The 15,472-nt window shown below is 47.7% G+C and overlaps 11 non-coding genes across 11 annotated transcripts; all 11 read left to right on the top strand.

Annotated features, from left to right (window-relative positions):
• The first annotated feature begins 207 nt into the window (after positions 1-207).
• LOC142693089 (U2 spliceosomal RNA) lies at positions 208-398 on the top strand. Its single transcript, XR_012861465.1, has one exon. It is a non-coding gene; the product is annotated as a U2 spliceosomal RNA (small nuclear RNA).
• A 1,292-nt stretch (positions 399-1,690) lies between these two features.
• LOC142693090 (U2 spliceosomal RNA) lies at positions 1,691-1,881 on the top strand. Its single transcript, XR_012861466.1, has one exon. It is a non-coding gene; the product is annotated as a U2 spliceosomal RNA (small nuclear RNA).
• Positions 1,882-3,165: 1,284 nt separating this feature from the next.
• On the top strand, positions 3,166-3,356 carry LOC142693093 (U2 spliceosomal RNA). The gene has a single exon (XR_012861468.1). It is a non-coding gene; the product is annotated as a U2 spliceosomal RNA (small nuclear RNA).
• A 1,272-nt stretch (positions 3,357-4,628) lies between these two features.
• LOC142693094 (U2 spliceosomal RNA) lies at positions 4,629-4,819 on the top strand. The gene has a single exon (XR_012861469.1). It is a non-coding gene; the product is annotated as a U2 spliceosomal RNA (small nuclear RNA).
• A 1,300-nt stretch (positions 4,820-6,119) lies between these two features.
• On the top strand, positions 6,120-6,310 carry LOC142693095 (U2 spliceosomal RNA). The gene has a single exon (XR_012861470.1). It is a non-coding gene; the product is annotated as a U2 spliceosomal RNA (small nuclear RNA).
• A 1,308-nt stretch (positions 6,311-7,618) lies between these two features.
• On the top strand, positions 7,619-7,809 carry LOC142693096 (U2 spliceosomal RNA). Its single transcript, XR_012861471.1, has one exon. It is a non-coding gene; the product is annotated as a U2 spliceosomal RNA (small nuclear RNA).
• A 1,276-nt stretch (positions 7,810-9,085) lies between these two features.
• On the top strand, positions 9,086-9,276 carry LOC142693097 (U2 spliceosomal RNA). Its single transcript, XR_012861472.1, has one exon. It is a non-coding gene; the product is annotated as a U2 spliceosomal RNA (small nuclear RNA).
• A 1,308-nt stretch (positions 9,277-10,584) lies between these two features.
• LOC142693099 (U2 spliceosomal RNA) lies at positions 10,585-10,775 on the top strand. Its single transcript, XR_012861474.1, has one exon. It is a non-coding gene; the product is annotated as a U2 spliceosomal RNA (small nuclear RNA).
• A 1,288-nt stretch (positions 10,776-12,063) lies between these two features.
• Positions 12,064-12,254, top strand: LOC142693100 (U2 spliceosomal RNA). The gene has a single exon (XR_012861475.1). It is a non-coding gene; the product is annotated as a U2 spliceosomal RNA (small nuclear RNA).
• A 1,296-nt stretch (positions 12,255-13,550) lies between these two features.
• Positions 13,551-13,741, top strand: LOC142693101 (U2 spliceosomal RNA). The gene has a single exon (XR_012861476.1). It is a non-coding gene; the product is annotated as a U2 spliceosomal RNA (small nuclear RNA).
• A 1,284-nt stretch (positions 13,742-15,025) lies between these two features.
• On the top strand, positions 15,026-15,216 carry LOC142693102 (U2 spliceosomal RNA). Its single transcript, XR_012861477.1, has one exon. It is a non-coding gene; the product is annotated as a U2 spliceosomal RNA (small nuclear RNA).
• The last annotated feature ends 256 nt before the right edge of the window (positions 15,217-15,472 follow it).

The raw sequence follows: 15,472 nt of genomic DNA on the forward strand, positions 1-15,472 counted from the left end.
TTCCTCCTCTTTCAGCACTGCATTGTGGTGCAAGCAAAAGAAGCAAATCCTGTCTGGCTTCCTCTCCGGCCTTTATTCACCTCCCGTGTAGCTGTGAGTGTGTGAGCCTGCAGGGCCCCATGGAATTGCCTAGAAGTAGGCTGAATCGCTGCAAGGGCTGAACAGCAGTATCGGGCAGGCTCGGGCAACGCGCGGCCCGTTCGGGTTATCGCTTCTCGGCCTTTTGGCTAAGATCAAGTGTAGTATCTGTTCTTATCAGTTTAATATCTGATACGTCCCCTATCTGGGGACCATATATTAAATGGATTTTTAGAACAGGGAGATGGAAATAGAGCTTGCTCTGTCCACTCCACGCATTGACCTGGTATTGCAGTATTTCCAGGACCGGTGCACCCTTTCCTTATGTGTTGACAAAAAGCAGATTCCAAAAGTGTTTTTTGTCTTTGCTATTGTTTCTGTCTTTCTGAAGGGATCTCCCCTTTTAATCCCATTATTTCAACACCTGTTGGACAATGCATGAGTGATAATGAGCTCATTGATTAAATGCAATTAATGAATAGATTGCCACCTCTTGTTGTGTGTCGTCTGTGTTTCTGTGTTTCCGGCATTTCACATTGGAACACCTCATTCACCTTCCTTGTCTTCTCTCCGCCCTCCCTTTTAGGTAAGTTAAAGAGCTGCACCTGAGCCAGCCACTGATTGATTGATTGATTGATTGATTGATTGATTGATTGATTGATTGATTGATTGATGCAGCACAACAGTCAAATAGTGGAGTGGAGTAGGGGAACAGCAAACAGCCAATAAAGCAGCCCGCCCGCTCGCCTGCCCGCCACAATGGACCTACCTGTGTACACTAGATGGATGTGATGGAATGTACTGTCGTCCCTACATTTCAAGAAGAAGTAAGAATTGCAGTTGCAACAAAGCCTTGCTTGCCTACAAAGAGAGCAGCAATTTGGATTTGTTACTATGTTACCTAGAAGAATAACAAACTGTGCAAGGATGGAGGTTGTAGGAGCAAGGAGAAGTTGTCTGTAAAGTTGGTGGATGCCTATTTTCCATTTTGCAGTCCCTTGTCTCCCTCTTGTGGCCTCCTGGAGGCAACTAGCTGTGCAAAAAAAAGACAGCCTGGCGGCCGGCTGTTGCAGTGTTGCCCTCTCAGGCAACACTGAGTGACTGACTGAGCCTCACCGTCTTATATAAAGTTCAGACGGAACTTTGCACGTGTCATAGTGGAGCCCTCAGGATTCCAGAGCCAGCTTTCTGACATCATAATGGGGCCTCAGAGATAAAAGCCTGGGCCCAGGCAGTGTTGGTCAGTGCTGCTCAGCAGGCAGCACTGGACTGGACTGGATTACAGCTGATACAAGGTGTGAAGGAACAAGGGGTGGCTGTGGGCATGCACTTGCTGCCGCTGCCAGTGTTTATCTGCATGGCAGCAGGGCATTTGGGCGTTGCCAGGAAGGCGTTTTTATGTAGATTCCTCCTCTTTCAGCACTGCATTGTGGTGCAAGCAAAAGAAGCAAATCCTGTCTGGCTTCCTCTCCGGCCTTTATTCACCTCCCGTGTAGCTGTGAGTGTGTGAGCCTGCAGGGCCCCATGGAATTGCCTAGAAGTAGGCTGAATCGCTGCAAGGGCTGAACAGCAGTATCGGGCAGGCTCGGGCAACGCGCGGCCCGTTCGGGTTATCGCTTCTCGGCCTTTTGGCTAAGATCAAGTGTAGTATCTGTTCTTATCAGTTTAATATCTGATACGTCCCCTATCTGGGGACCATATATTAAATGGATTTTTAGAACAGGGAGATGGAAATAGAGCTTGCTCTGTCCACTCCACGCATTGACCTGGTATTGCAGTATTTCCAGGACCGGTGCACCCTTTCCTTATGTGTTGACTAAAAGCAGATTCCAAAAGTGTTTTTTGTCTTTGCTATTGTTTCTGTCTTTCTGAAGGGATCTCCCCTTTTAATCCCATTATTTCAACACCTGTTGGACAATGCATGAGTGATAATGAGCTCATTGATTAAATGCAATTAATGAATAGATTGCCACCTCTTGTTGTGTGTCGTCTGTGTTTCTGTGTTTCCGGCATTTCACATTGGAACACCTCATTCACCTTCCTTGTCTTCTCTCCGCCCTCCCTTTTAGGTAAGTTAAAGAGCTGCACCTGAGCCAGCCACTGATTGATTGATTGATTGATTGATTGATTGATTGATTGATTGATTGATGCAGCACAACAGTCAAATAGTGGAGTGGAGTAGGGGAACAGCAAACAGCCAATAAAGCAGCCCGCCCGCTCGCCTGCCCGCCACAATGGACCTACCTGTGTACACTAGATGGATGTGATGGAATGTACTGTCGTCCCTACATTTCAAGAAGAAGTAAGAATTGCAGTTGCAACAAAGCCTTGCTTGCCTACAAAGAGAGCAGCAATTTGGATTTGTTACTATGTTACCTAGAAGAATAACAAACTGTGCAAGGATGGAGGTTGTAGGAGCAAGGATAAGTTGTCTGTAAAGTTGGTGGATGCCTATTTTCCATTTTGCAGTCCCTTGTCTCCCTCTTGTGGCCTCCTGGAAGCAACTAGCTGTGCAAAAAAAAGACAGCCTGGCGGCCGGCTGTTGCAGTGTTGCCCTCTCAGGCAACACTGAGTGACTGACTGAGCCTCACCGTCTTATATAAAGTTCAGACGGAACTTTGCACGTGTCATAGTGGAGCCCTCAGGATTCCAGAGCCAGCTTTCTGACATCATAATGGGGCCTCAGAGATAAAAGCCTGGGCCCAGGCAGTGTTGGTCAGTGCTGCTCAGCAGGCAGCACTGGACTGGACTGGATTACAGCTGATACAAGGTGTGAAGGAACAAGGGGTGGCTGTGGGCATGCACTTGCTGCCGCTGCCAGTGTTTATCTGCATGGCAGCAGGGCATTTGGGCGTTGCCAGGAAGGCGTTTTTATGTAGATTCCTCCTCTTTCAGCACTGCATTGTGGTGCAAGCAAAAGAAGCAAATCCTGTCTGGCTTCCTCTCCGGCCTTTATTCACCTCCCGTGTAGCTGTGAGTGTGTGAGCCTGCAGGGCCCCATGGAATTGCCTAGAAGTAGGCTGAATCGCTGCAAGGGCTGAACAGCAGTATCGGGCAGGCTCGGGCAACGCGCGGCCCGTTCGGGTTATCGCTTCTCGGCCTTTTGGCTAAGATCAAGTGTAGTATCTGTTCTTATCAGTTTAATATCTGATACGTCCCCTATCTGGGGACCATATATTAAATGGATTTTTAGAACAGGGAGATGGAAATAGAGCTTGCTCTGTCCACTCCACGCATTGACCTGGTATTGCAGTATTTCCAGGACCGGTGCACCCTTTCCTTATGTGTTGACTAAAAGCAGATTCCAAAAGTGTTTTTTGTCTTTGCTATTGTTTCTGTCTTTCTGAAGGGATCTCCCCTTTTAATCCCATTATTTCAACACCTGTTGGACAATGCATGAGTGATAATGAGCTCATTGATTAAATGCAATTAATGAATAGATTGCCACCTCTTGTTGTGTGTCGTCTGTGTTTCTGTGTTTCCGGCATTTCACATTGGAACACCTCATTCACCTTCCTTGTCTTCTCTCCGCCCTCCCTTTTAGGTAAGTTAAAGAGCTGCACCTGAGCCAGCCACTGATTGATTGATTGATTGATTGATTGATTGATTGATGCAGCACAACAGTCAAATAGTGGAGTGGAGTAGGGGAACAGCAAACAGCCAATAAAGCAGCCCGCCCGCTCGCCTGCCCGCCACAATGGACCTACCTGTGTACACTAGATGGATGTGATGGAATGTACTGTCGTCCCTACATTTCAAGAAGAAGTAAGAATTGCAGTTGCAACAAAGCCTTGCTTGCCTACAAAGAGAGCAGCAATTTGGATTTGTTACTATGTTACCTAGAAGAATAACAAACTGTGCAAGGATGGAGGTTGTAGGAGCAAGGAGAAGTTGTCTGTAAAGTTGGTGGATGCCTATTTTCCATTTTGCAGTCCCTTGTCTCCCTCTTGTGGCCTCCTGGAGGCAACTAGCTGTGCAAAAAAAAGACAGCCTGGCGGCCGGCTGTTGCAGTGTTGCCCTCTCAGGCAACACTGAGTGACTGACTGAGCCTCACCGTCTTATATAAAGTTCAGACGGAACTTTGCACGTGTCATAGTGGAGCCCTCAGGATTCCAGAGCCAGCTTTCTGACATCATAATGGGGCCTCAGAGATAAAAGCCTGGGCCCAGGCAGTGTTGGTCAGTGCTGCTCAGCAGGCAGCACTGGACTGGACTGGATTACAGCTGATACAAGGTGTGAAGGAACAAGGGGTGGCTGTGGGCATGCACTTGCTGCCGCTGCCAGTGTTTATCTGCATGGCAGCAGGGCATTTGGGCGTTGCCAGGAAGGCGTTTTTATGTAGATTCCTCCTCTTTCAGCACTGCATTGTGGTGCAAGCAAAAGAAGCAAATCCTGTCTGGCTTCCTCTCCGGCCTTTATTCACCTCCCGTGTAGCTGTGAGTGTGTGAGCCTGCAGGGCCCCATGGAATTGCCTAGAAGTAGGCTGAATCGCTGCAAGGGCTGAACAGCAGTATCGGGCAGGCTCGGGCAACGCGCGGCCCGTTCGGGTTATCGCTTCTCGGCCTTTTGGCTAAGATCAAGTGTAGTATCTGTTCTTATCAGTTTAATATCTGATACGTCCCCTATCTGGGGACCATATATTAAATGGATTTTTAGAACAGGGAGATGGAAATAGAGCTTGCTCTGTCCACTCCACGCATTGACCTGGTATTGCAGTATTTCCAGGACCGGTGCACCCTTTCCTTATGTGTTGACTAAAAGCAGATTCCAAAAGTGTTTTTTGTCTTTGCTATTGTTTCTGTCTTTCTGAAGGGATCTCCCCTTTTAATCCCATTATTTCAACACCTGTTGGGCAATGCATGAGTGATAATGAGCTCATTGATTAAATGCAATTAATGAATAGATTGCCACCTCTTGTTGTGTGTCGTCTGTGTTTCTGTGTTTCCGGCATTTCACATTGGAACACCTCATTCACCTTCCTTGTCTTCTCTCCGCCCTCCCTTTTAGGTAAGTTAAAGAGCTGCACCTGAGCCAGCCACTGATTGATTGATTGATTGATTGATTGATTGATTGATTGATTGATTGATTGATTGATTGATTGATGCAGCACAACAGTCAAATAGTGGAGTGGAGTAGGGGAACAGCAAACAGCCAATAAAGCAGCCCGCCCGCTCGCCTGCCCGCCACAATGGACCTACCTGTGTACACTAGATGGATGTGATGGAATGTACTGTCGTCCCTACATTTCAAGAAGAAGTAAGAATTGCAGTTGCAACAAAGCCTTGCTTGCCTACAAAGAGAGCAGCAATTTGGATTTGTTACTATGTTACCTAGAAGAATAACAAACTGTGCAAGGATGGAGGTTGTAGGAGCAAGGAGAAGTTGTCTGTAAAGTTGGTGGATGCCTATTTTCCATTTTGCAGTCCCTTGTCTCCCTCTTGTGGCCTCCTGGAGGCAACTAGCTGTGCAAAAAAAAGACAGCCTGGCGGCCGGCTGTTGCAGTGTTGCCCTCTCAGGCAACACTGAGTGACTGACTGAGCCTCACCGTCTTATATAAAGTTCAGACGGAACTTTGCACGTGTCATAGTGGAGCCCTCAGGATTCCAGAGCCAGCTTTCTGACATCATAATGGGGCCTCAGAGATAAAAGCCTGGGCCCAGGCAGTGTTGGTCAGTGCTGCTCAGCAGGCAGCACTGGACTGGACTGGAGTACAGCTGATACAAGGTGTGAAGGAACAAGGGGTGGCTGTGGGCATGCACTTGCTGCCGCTGCCAGTGTTTATCTGCATGGCAGCAGGGCATTTGGGCGTTGCCAGGAAGGCGTTTTTATGTAGATTCCTCCTCTTTCAGCACTGCATTGTGGTGCAAGCAAAAGAAGCAAATCCTGTCTGGCTTCCTCTCCGGCCTTTATTCACCTCCCGTGTAGCTGTGAGTGTGTGAGCCTGCAGGGCCCCATGGAATTGCCTAGAAGTAGGCTGAATCGCTGCAAGGGCTGAACAGCAGTATCGGGCAGGCTCGGGCAACGCGCGGCCCGTTCGGGTTATCGCTTCTCGGCCTTTTGGCTAAGATCAAGTGTAGTATCTGTTCTTATCAGTTTAATATCTGATACGTCCCCTATCTGGGGACCATATATTAAATGGATTTTTAGAACAGGGAGATGGAAATAGAGCTTGCTCTGTCCACTCCACGCATTGACCTGGTATTGCAGTATTTCCAGGACCGGTGCACCCTTTCCTTATGTGTTGACAAAAAGCAGATTCCAAAAGTGTTTTTTGTCTTTGCTATTGTTTCTGTCTTTCTGAAGGGATCTCCCCTTTTAATCCCATTATTTCAACACCTGTTGGACAATGCATGAGTGATAATGAGCTCATTGATTAAATGCAATTAATGAATAGATTGCCACCTCTTGTTGTGTGTCGTCTGTGTTTCTGTGTTTCCGGCATTTCACATTGGAACACCTCATTCACCTTCCTTGTCTTCTCTCCGCCCTCCCTTTTAGGTAAGTTAAAGAGCTGCACCTGAGCCAGCCACTGATTGATTGATTGATTGATTGATTGATTGATTGATTGATTGATTGATTGATTGATTGATTGATTGATTGATGCAGCACAACAGTCAAATAGTGGAGTGGAGTAGGGGAACAGCAAACAGCCAATAAAGCAGCCCGCCCGCTCGCCTGCCCGCCACAATGGACCTACCTGTGTACACTAGATGGATGTGATGGAATGTACTGTCGTCCCTACATTTCAAGAAGAAGTAAGAATTGCAGTTGCAACAAAGCCTTGCTTGCCTACAAAGAGAGCAGCAATTTGGATTTGTTACTATGTTACCTAGAAGAATAACAAACTGTGCAAGGATGGAGGTTGTAGGAGCAAGGAGAAGTTGTCTGTAAAGTTGGTGGATGCCTATTTTCCATTTTGCAGTCCCTTGTCTCCCTCTTGTGGCCTCCTGGAGGCAACTAGCTGTGCAAAAAAAAGACAGCCTGGCGGCCGGCTGTTGCAGTGTTGCCCTCTCAGGCAACACTGAGTGACTGACTGAGCCTCACCGTCTTATATAAAGTTCAGACGGAACTTTGCACGTGTCATAGTGGAGCCCTCAGGATTCCAGAGCCAGCTTTCTGACATCATAATGGGGCCTCAGAGATAAAAGCCTGGGCCCAGGCAGTGTTGGTCAGTGCTGCTCAGCAGGCAGCACTGGACTGGACTGGAGTACAGCTGATACAAGGTGTGAAGGAACAAGGGGTGGCTGTGGGCATGCACTTGCTGCCGCTGCCAGTGTTTATCTGCATGGCAGCAGGGCATTTGGGCGTTGCCAGGAAGGCGTTTTTATGTAGATTCCTCCTCTTTCAGCACTGCATTGTGGTGCAAGCAAAAGAAGCAAATCCTGTCTGGCTTCCTCTCCGGCCTTTATTCACCTCCCGTGTAGCTGTGAGTGTGTGAGCCTGCAGGGCCCCATGGAATTGCCTAGAAGTAGGCTGAATCGCTGCAAGGGCTGAACAGCAGTATCGGGCAGGCTCGGGCAACGCGCGGCCCGTTCGGGTTATCGCTTCTCGGCCTTTTGGCTAAGATCAAGTGTAGTATCTGTTCTTATCAGTTTAATATCTGATACGTCCCCTATCTGGGGACCATATATTAAATGGATTTTTAGAACAGGGAGATGGAAATAGAGCTTGCTCTGTCCACTCCACGCATTGACCTGGTATTGCAGTATTTCCAGGACCGGTGCACCCTTTCCTTATGTGTTGACTAAAAGCAGATTCCAAAAGTGTTTTTTGTCTTTGCTATTGTTTCTGTCTTTCTGAAGGGATCTCCCCTTTTAATCCCATTATTTCAACACCTGTTGGACAATGCATGAGTGATAATGAGCTCATTGATTAAATGCAATTAATGAATAGATTGCCACCTCTTGTTGTGTGTCGTCTGTGTTTCTGTGTTTCCGGCATTTCACATTGGAACACCTCATTCACCTTCCTTGTCTTCTCTCCGCCCTCCCTTTTAGGTAAGTTAAAGAGCTGCACCTGAGCCAGCCACTGATTGATTGATTGATTGATTGATTGATTGATTGATTGATGCAGCACAACAGTCAAATAGTGGAGTGGAGTAGGGGAACAGCAAACAGCCAATAAAGCAGCCCGCCCGCTCGCCTGCCCGCCACAATGGACCTACCTGTGTACACTAGATGGATGTGATGGAATGTACTGTCGTCCCTACATTTCAAGAAGAAGTAAGAATTGCAGTTGCAACAAAGCCTTGCTTGCCTACAAAGAGAGCAGCAATTTGGATTTGTTACTATGTTACCTAGAAGAATAACAAACTGTGCAAGGATGGAGGTTGTAGGAGCAAGGAGAAGTTGTCTGTAAAGTTGGTGGATGCCTATTTTCCATTTTGCAGTCCCTTGTCTCCCTCTTGTGGCCTCCTGGAGGCAACTAGCTGTGCAAAAAAAAGACAGCCTGGCGGCCGGCTGTTGCAGTGTTGCCCTCTCAGGCAACACTGAGTGACTGACTGAGCCTCACCGTCTTATATAAAGTTCAGACGGAACTTTGCACGTGTCATAGTGGAGCCCTCAGGATTCCAGAGCCAGCTTTCTGACATCATAATGGGGCCTCAGAGATAAAAGCCTGGGCCCAGGCAGTGTTGGTCAGTGCTGCTCAGCAGGCAGCACTGGACTGGACTGGATTACAGCTGATACAAGGTGTGAAGGAACAAGGGGTGGCTGTGGGCATGCACTTGCTGCCGCTGCCAGTGTTTATCTGCATGGCAGCAGGGCATTTGGGCGTTGCCAGGAAGGCGTTTTTATGTAGATTCCTCCTCTTTCAGCACTGCATTGTGGTGCAAGCAAAAGAAGCAAATCCTGTCTGGCTTCCTCTCCGGCCTTTATTCACCTCCCGTGTAGCTGTGAGTGTGTGAGCCTGCAGGGCCCCATGGAATTGCCTAGAAGTAGGCTGAATCGCTGCAAGGGCTGAACAGCAGTATCGGGCAGGCTCGGGCAACGCGCGGCCCGTTCGGGTTATCGCTTCTCGGCCTTTTGGCTAAGATCAAGTGTAGTATCTGTTCTTATCAGTTTAATATCTGATACGTCCCCTATCTGGGGACCATATATTAAATGGATTTTTAGAACAGGGAGATGGAAATAGAGCTTGCTCTGTCCACTCCACGCATTGACCTGGTATTGCAGTATTTCCAGGACCGGTGCACCCTTTCCTTATGTGTTGACTAAAAGCAGATTCCAAAAGTGTTTTTTGTCTTTGCTATTGTTTCTGTCTTTCTGAAGGGATCTCCCCTTTTAATCCCATTATTTCAACACCTGTTGGACAATGCATGAGTGATAATGAGCTCATTGATTAAATGCAATTAATGAATAGATTGCCACCTCTTGTTGTGTGTCGTCTGTGTTTCTGTGTTTCCGGCATTTCACATTGGAACACCTCATTCACCTTCCTTGTCTTCTCTCCGCCCTCCCTTTTAGGTAAGTTAAAGAGCTGCACCTGAGCCAGCCACTGATTGATTGATTGATTGATTGATTGATTGATTGATTGATTGATTGATTGATTGATTGATTGATTGATTGATGCAGCACAACAGTCAAATAGTGGAGTGGAGTAGGGGAACAGCAAACAGCCAATAAAGCAGCCCGCCCGCTCGCCTGCCCGCCACAATGGACCTACCTGTGTACACTAGATGGATGTGATGGAATGTACTGTCGTCCCTACATTTCAAGAAGAAGTAAGAATTGCAGTTGCAACAAAGCCTTGCTTGCCTACAAAGAGAGCAGCAATTTGGATTTGTTACTATGTTACCTAGAAGAATAACAAACTGTGCAAGGATGGAGGTTGTAGGAGCAAGGAGAAGTTGTCTGTAAAGTTGGTGGATGCCTATTTTCCATTTTGCAGTCCCTTGTCTCCCTCTTGTGGCCTCCTGGAGGCAACTAGCTGTGCAAAAAAAAGACAGCCTGGCGGCCGGCTGTTGCAGTGTTGCCCTCTCAGGCAACACTGAGTGACTGACTGAGCCTCACCGTCTTATATAAAGTTCAGACGGAACTTTGCACGTGTCATAGTGGAGCCCTCAGGATTCCAGAGCCAGCTTTCTGACATCATAATGGGGCCTCAGAGATAAAAGCCTGGGCCCAGGCAGTGTTGGTCAGTGCTGCTCAGCAGGCAGCACTGGACTGGACTGGATTACAGCTGATACAAGGTGTGAAGGAACAAGGGGTGGCTGTGGGCATGCACTTGCTGCCGCTGCCAGTGTTTATCTGCATGGCAGCAGGGCATTTGGGCGTTGCCAGGAAGGCGTTTTTATGTAGATTCCTCCTCTTTCAGCACTGCATTGTGGTGCAAGCAAAAGAAGCAAATCCTGTCTGGCTTCCTCTCCGGCCTTTATTCACCTCCCGTGTAGCTGTGAGTGTGTGAGCCTGCAGGGCCCCATGGAATTGCCTAGAAGTAGGCTGAATCGCTGCAAGGGCTGAACAGCAGTATCGGGCAGGCTCGGGCAACGCGCGGCCCGTTCGGGTTATCGCTTCTCGGCCTTTTGGCTAAGATCAAGTGTAGTATCTGTTCTTATCAGTTTAATATCTGATACGTCCCCTATCTGGGGACCATATATTAAATGGATTTTTAGAACAGGGAGATGGAAATAGAGCTTGCTCTGTCCACTCCACGCATTGACCTGGTATTGCAGTATTTCCAGGACCGGTGCACCCTTTCCTTATGTGTTGACTAAAAGCAGATTCCAAAAGTGTTTTTTGTCTTTGCTATTGTTTCTGTCTTTCTGAAGGGATCTCCCCTTTTAATCCCATTATTTCAACACCTGTTGGACAATGCATGAGTGATAATGAGCTCATTGATTAAATGCAATTAATGAATAGATTGCCACCTCTTGTTGTGTGTCGTCTGTGTTTCTGTGTTTCCGGCATTTCACATTGGAACACCTCATTCACCTTCCTTGTCTTCTCTCCGCCCTCCCTTTTAGGTAAGTTAAAGAGCTGCACCTGAGCCAGCCACTGATTGATTGATTGATTGATTGATTGATTGATTGATTGATTGATTGATTGATGCAGCACAACAGTCAAATAGTGGAGTGGAGTAGGGGAACAGCAAACAGCCAATAAAGCAGCCCGCCCGCTCGCCTGCCCGCCACAATGGACCTACCTGTGTACACTAGATGGATGTGATGGAATGTACTGTCGTCCCTACATTTCAAGAAGAAGTAAGAATTGCAGTTGCAACAAAGCCTTGCTTGCCTACAAAGAGAGCAGCAATTTGGATTTGTTACTATGTTACCTAGAAGAATAACAAACTGTGCAAGGATGGAGGTTGTAGGAGCAAGGAGAAGTTGTCTGTAAAGTTGGTGGATGCCTATTTTCCATTTTGCAGTCCCTTGTCTCCCTCTTGAGGCCTCCTGGAGGCAACTAGCTGTGCAAAAAAAAGACAGCCTGGCGGCCGGCTGTTGCAGTGTTGCCCTCTCAGGCAACACTGAGTGACTGACTGAGCCTCACCGTCTTATATAAAGTTCAGACGGAACTTTGCACGTGTCATAGTGGAGCCCTCAGGATTCCAGAGCCAGCTTTCTGACATCATAATGGGGCCTCAGAGATAAAAGCCTGGGCCCAGGCAGTGTTGGTCAGTGCTGCTCAGCAGGCAGCACTGGACTGGACTGGATTACAGCTGATACAAGGTGTGAAGGAACAAGGGGTGGCTGTGGGCATGCACTTGCTGCCGCTGCCAGTGTTTATCTGCATGGCAGCAGGGCATTTGGGCGTTGCCAGGAAGGCGTTTTTATGTAGATTCCTCCTCTTTCAGCACTGCATTGTGGTGCAAGCAAAAGAAGCAAATCCTGTCTGGCTTCCTCTCCGGCCTTTATTCACCTCCCGTGTAGCTGTGAGTGTGTGAGCCTGCAGGGCCCCATGGAATTGCCTAGAAGTAGGCTGAATCGCTGCAAGGGCTGAACAGCAGTATCGGGCAGGCTCGGGCAACGCGCGGCCCGTTCGGGTTATCGCTTCTCGGCCTTTTGGCTAAGATCAAGTGTAGTATCTGTTCTTATCAGTTTAATATCTGATACGTCCCCTATCTGGGGACCATATATTAAATGGATTTTTAGAACAGGGAGATGGAAATAGAGCTTGCTCTGTCCACTCCACGCATTGACCTGGTATTGCAGTATTTCCAGGACCGGTGCACCCTTTCCTTATGTGTTGACTAAAAGCAGATTCCAAAAGTGTTTTTTGTCTTTGCTATTGTTTCTGTCTTTCTGAAGGGATCTCCCCTTTTAATCCCATTATTTCAACACCTGTTGGACAATGCATGAGTGATAATGAGCTCATTGATTAAATGCAATTAATGAATAGATTGCCACCTCTTGTTGTGTGTCGTCTGTGTTTCTGTGTTTCCGGCATTTCACATTGGAACACCTCATTCACCTTCCTTGTCTTCTCTCCGCCCTCCCTTTTAGGTAAGTTAAAGAGCTGCACCTGAGCCAGCCACTGATTGATTGATTGATTGATTGATTGATTGATTGATTGATTGATTGATTGATTGATTGATGCAGCACAACAGTCAAATAGTGGAGTGGAGTAGGGGAACAGCAAACAGCCAATAAAGCAGCCCGCCCGCTCGCCTGCCCGCCACAATGGACCTACCTGTGTACACTAGATGGATGTGATGGAATGTACTGTCGTCCCTACATTTCAAGAAGAAGTAAGAATTGCAGTTGCAACAAAGCCTTGCTTGCCTACAAAGAGAGCAGCAATTTGGATTTGTTACTATGTTACCTAGAAGAATAACAAACTGTGCAAGGATGGAGGTTGTAGGAGCAAGGAGAAGTTGTCTGTAAAGTTGGTGGATGCCTATTTTCCATTTTGCAGTCCCTTGTCTCCCTCTTGTGGCCTCCTGGAGGCAACTAGCTGTGCAAAAAAAAGACAGCCTGGCGGCCGGCTGTTGCAGTGTTGCCCTCTCAGGCAACACTGAGTGACTGACTGAGCCTCACCGTCTTATATAAAGTTCAGACGGAACTTTGCACGTGTCATAGTGGAGCCCTCAGGATTCCAGAGCCAGCTTTCTGACATCATAATGGGGCCTCAGAGATAAAAGCCTGGGCCCAGGCAGTGTTGGTCAGTGCTGCTCAGCAGGCAGCACTGGACTGGACTGGATTACAGCTGATACAAGGTGTGAAGGAACAAGGGGTGGCTGTGGGCATGCACTTGCTGCCGCTGCCAGTGTTTATCTGCATGGCAGCAGGGCATTTGGGCGTTGCCAGGAAGGCGTTTTTATGTAGATTCCTCCTCTTTCAGCACTGCATTGTGGTGCAAGCAAAAGAAGCAAATCCTGTCTGGCTTCCTCTCCGGCCTTTATTCACCTCCCGTGTAGCTGTGAGTGTGTGAGCCTGCAGGGCCCCATGGAATTGCCTAGAAGTAGGCTGAATCGCTGCAAGGGCTGAACAGCAGTATCGGGCAGGCTCGGGCAACGCGCGGCCCGTTCGGGTTATCGCTTCTCGGCCTTTTGGCTAAGATCAAGTGTAGTATCTGTTCTTATCAGTTTAATATCTGATACGTCCCCTATCTGGGGACCATATATTAAATGGATTTTTAGAACAGGGAGATGGAAATAGAGCTTGCTCTGTCCACTCCACGCATTGACCTGGTATTGCAGTATTTCCAGGACCGGTGCACCCTTTCCTTATGTGTTGACTAAAAGCAGATTCCAAAAGTGTTTTTTGTCTTTGCTATTGTTTCTGTCTTTCTGAAGGGATCTCCCCTTTTAATCCCATTATTTCAACACCTGTTGGACAATGCATGAGTGATAATGAGCTCATTGATTAAATGCAATTAATGAATAGATTGCCACCTCTTGTTGTGTGTCGTCTGTGTTTCTGTGTTTCCGGCATTTCACATTGGAACACCTCATTCACCTTCCTTGTCTTCTCTCCGCCCTCCCTTTTAGGTAAGTTAAAGAGCTGCACCTGAGCCAGCCACTGATTGATTGATTGATTGATTGATTGATTGATTGATTGATTGATTGATGCAGCACAACAGTCAAATAGTGGAGTGGAGTAGGGGAACAGCAAACAGCCAATAAAGCAGCCCGCCCGCTCGCCTGCCCGCCACAATGGACCTACCTGTGTACACTAGATGGATGTGATGGAATGTACTGTCGTCCCTACATTTCAAGAAGAAGTAAGAATTGCAGTTGCAACAAAGCCTTGCTTGCCTACAAAGAGAGCAGCAATTTGGATTTGTTACTATGTTACCTAGAAGAATAACAAACTGTGCAAGGATGGAGGTTGTAGGAGCAAGGAGAAGTTGTCTGTAAAGTTGGTGGATGCCTATTTTCCATTTTGCAGTCCCTTGTCTCCCTCTTGTGGCCTCCTGGAGGCAACTAGCTGTGCAAAAAAAAGACAGCCTGGCGGCCGGCTGTTGCAGTGTTGCCCTCTCAGGCAACACTGAGTGACTGACTGAGCCTCACCGTCTTATATAAAGTTCAGACGGAACTTTGCACGTGTCATAGTGGAGCCCTCAGGATTCCAGAGCCAGCTTTCTGACATCATAATGGGGCCTCAGAGATAAAAGCCTGGGCCCAGGCAGTGTTGGTCAGTGCTGCTCAGCAGGCAGCACTGGACTGGACTGGATTACAGCTGATACAAGGTGTGAAGGAACAAGGGGTGGCTGTGGGCATGCACTTGCTGCCGCTGCCAGTGTTTATCTGCATGGCAGCAGGGCATTTGGGCGTTGCCAGGAAGGCGTTTTTATGTAGATTCCTCCTCTTTCAGCACTGCATTGTGGTGCAAGCAAAAGAAGCAAATCCTGTCTGGCTTCCTCTCCGGCCTTTATTCACCTCCCGTGTAGCTGTGAGTGTGTGAGCCTGCAGGGCCCCATGGAATTGCCTAGAAGTAGGCTGAATCGCTGCAAGGGCTGAACAGCAGTATCGGGCAGGCTCGGGCAACGCGCGGCCCGTTCGGGTTATCGCTTCTCGGCCTTTTGGCTAAGATCAAGTGTAGTATCTGTTCTTATCAGTTTAATATCTGATACGTCCCCTATCTGGGGACCATATATTAAATGGATTTTTAGAACAGGGAGATGGAAATAGAGCTTGCTCTGTCCACTCCACGCATTGACCTGGTATTGCAGTATTTCCAGGACCGGTGCACCCTTTCCTTATGTGTTGACTAAAAGCAGATTCCAAAAGTGTTTTTTGTCTTTGCTATTGTTTCTGTCTTTCTGAAGGGATCTCCCCTTTTAATCCCATTATTTCAACACCTGTTGGACAATGCATGAGTGATAATGAGCTCATTGATTAAATGCAATTAATGAATAGATTGCCACCTCTTGTTGTGTGTCGTCTGTGTTTCTGTGTTTCCGGCATTTCACATTGGAACACCTCATTCACCTTCCTTGTCTTCTCTCCGCCC

Source organism: Rhinoderma darwinii (genome assembly GCF_050947455.1).
Source record: "Rhinoderma darwinii isolate aRhiDar2 chromosome 5 unlocalized genomic scaffold, aRhiDar2.hap1 SUPER_5_unloc_42, whole genome shotgun sequence".
NCBI classification, from domain to species: domain Eukaryota; kingdom Metazoa; phylum Chordata; class Amphibia; order Anura; family Rhinodermatidae; genus Rhinoderma; species Rhinoderma darwinii.